The following is a 2,882-nucleotide window of genomic DNA, read 5'->3' as shown; positions in this document are numbered from 1 at the left end:
ATACAGTTGGCCTCGGCCCATCGATCCAGCCTGTCCAGGTCCCTCTGCAGAACCTTCCTACCCTCGAGCAGATCAACACTGCCGCCCAACTTGGTGTCGTCTGCAAACTGACTGAGGGTGCACTCGATCCCCTCATCCAGATCATTGATAAAGATATTGAACAGAACTGGCCCCAATACTGAGCCCTGGGGAACACCGCTCGTGACCGGCCGCCAACTGGATTGAACTCCATTCACCACAACTCTCTGGGCCCGGCCGTCCAGCCAGTTTTTGACCCAGCGCAGAGTACACCTACACACAAATTCCACCTAGCCCCCGGCGCCGCAATGAAGAATGCCTGCTTTCTAAAACTCCAAATTGAGTCTTAGAGAGTTTTTCATCTGCCGACTTATGGTAACAGGACCAGAGCCCTCCTAAGGTCCCATCCAACCTAAGTTTCTCTGATTCCCTTTTCATTATTATGGTGCAGTGCAGACCCACGAAAGGAGATTTTTCATAACCAGCCATTGGGCTGTCATCAGCTGCTCTCAGGATGTCAGTTTTTCATCTGCCGACTTATGGTAACAGGACCAGAGCCCTCCTAAGGTCCCATCCAACCTAAGTTTCTCTGATTCCCTTTTCATTATTATGGTGCAGTGCAGACCCACGAAAGGAGATTTTTCATAACCAGCCATTGGGCTGTCATCAGCTGCTCTCAGGATGTCACAAACTCCTGTGTAAAACAATTAACCACAAGGGCTTAATGGCCAAATCTTCCCAGATTTTCCCAGCCATTGCAATCTGATTGCCACAGGGCATGGTGCCCAAAATCAGAAATCCTCAGATGGAATTTCAATAGAGAAAGAAGTCATGTCACGTCATGGCATAGAGAGAAAGTGTCTCTCCAGTCCTGCTCCTAAGCTGAAGGAAACTCACTGCAGAGGAGATGAAGATGAAGGACTTGGGACCACACCTGAGTCAACACCTCTGAAATTCCTTCTTGATATGCAGCTATGGTAAGTCCAACAAGTCCCACAGTACGATTTCTGCCTTAAGGAAAACCAAACACAGCTCCTTTGGGGCTTTGGGGTGTGCTCCATGCTCTTTCTGGGGATGTGTATCATGAAATATCTTTGCCAGTACAGCTCCCTGCACCTCTGGCTCCGAGATCTAGTAAGACAGATTCTGGTAGCAGAACATGGCTGAGGGCAGAGGCTGTACTTTCTATTTCACTGCAAAAAAAAAAAAAAAAAGGAATAATCCCACTTACTTCAGGTGTTATCACCACGGAATTTGTACTGGTCACCCAGTAGAGAGGGCGGGTGAGGAGGGGCTGGTGGTGTGGAGCGGGAGCTGGGGAAGGGAGCACTGTGAAGGGTTGATAGAAAGTGAGGGCAGGATGAAGGATGCCAAAGCAAAGCAGAGGAATACAAGGGAGTTCGGGTGACTGCGGAGGGAAGGGAGAATTTGGGCCTGTCTGGAGAGAGGTCTCCAAGGAGCCGGAGACGTCCCCGGGTGGGGGACAGGCTGAGGGATGGTGGCTTGGGAGACCCAGGTCCCTGCAGCTGCTGTACTTGCCAGGCAGATGAAGTGGGGGAGACGCACCGCCCGCGTGCCCTGGGCTACACCTCGATGTGGAAGAGGGGTCTGGCGGGCACCCATGTTTCCTGGTCAGCCTCGCTCAGGTGCCTGGTCCAGGTGGCGTATCTGTAGGTGATGGTCACTGAAAACTTCACCTCGGAGCTGAGGCCTGTGATGGAGCACTGGAAGACGCCTGCACCGGGGAGGTGAGCTCTGCAGGTGGGAGGGACGACAGGCTCATGCTGCCTAGGATGGGGCTTTTGGAAGGTGCTCTGGCTTCGCCAGACAGCTCTTACCGGTACACGGTGCGGTACTTCAAAAAGTCTTGGGTTATCTCCGGCATCACTTCTGGGAGATCCTGCAACACAAGTGTGGCCAGTTTGGGACTGAATGGGGTGTTGCGCACTGGGTGCTGCTTGCAGGAGGTGTGCTGGGATTTCCAGTGAAGCACGATGCAGCTTGGCGTGGGAGCTTGGAGCCTCGGAAGCAGCAGCAGGGGATCAGCAGCTGCTGCCTGGTGCCCAGAAAGGCATCACTCTCCATCAGTGAAGAGGCCAGAAAAATCATTGACTGGCAACTCCTCTGCCCTGGGATCCGAAACAAGCACTGGCCGTGTCTGAGGCTCATGACCCCTTTAATGCAGATCCTTGTAGCCGTGCCCAAGAGAAATCCTGTGCGCAGGCACAGCAAGGAGGACTGAACACTTAGCCACACTTGGGTAGATGCCACTGGGGTGGGGAAGGCATCGGTTAGTCCATGCATCCCCCATGCATCAGTGGGAAAGATAATGGGTGGACACGCAGAGCAGCTCCCGGAGCTCCAAACTACATTTCACCCCCTGATTTTTAGGATGTATTTTGCAAATGGGAATTCCAGAGAGGAAAGTTTCTGTTTCCTGAGAGAGAAAATGTTGTTGGCTGCTGACTTTCTTGTGAGTAAAGCCTGAGCTGTTGCCTCTCTGCCATGGTGTATCAGCAAGGAGGACAGTGGCCACAGGCAGACAAAATGTTTAGCAATGAGAATAAATCTGGGATGTGAGCAAGTGGAAGTTGTCTTCCCACGAACTTGAAAACTGGGGCAGTGCATGCTGAGTTAGCATAGCAAAAGGGACCGGACTCTTCTGGAGGATGAAGAACCGCTGCGACTAACAGGTTTTGAAGGCACACCCAAGCTCCCAGGCGACAGCCAGGGTCAGTCCCAGGCTCCCTGCTGTGCCATTTTCTTTGGGTGCGACAGTGCCCTGCCAGGACCGGCAAAGCCCTTACCTCCCCCGTGCAGTGCCAGAGTTTCCCTGCGGTGGTGAGCCCAGGTTCAGCCAGTGA

The sequence above is a fragment of the Pygoscelis adeliae genome, unplaced genomic scaffold, assembly GCF_000699105.1.
Source record: "Pygoscelis adeliae isolate BGI_AS28 unplaced genomic scaffold, ASM69910v1 Scaffold403, whole genome shotgun sequence".
NCBI lineage: Eukaryota > Metazoa > Chordata > Aves > Sphenisciformes > Spheniscidae > Pygoscelis > Pygoscelis adeliae.
This window is presented reverse-complemented; position numbering follows the sequence as displayed.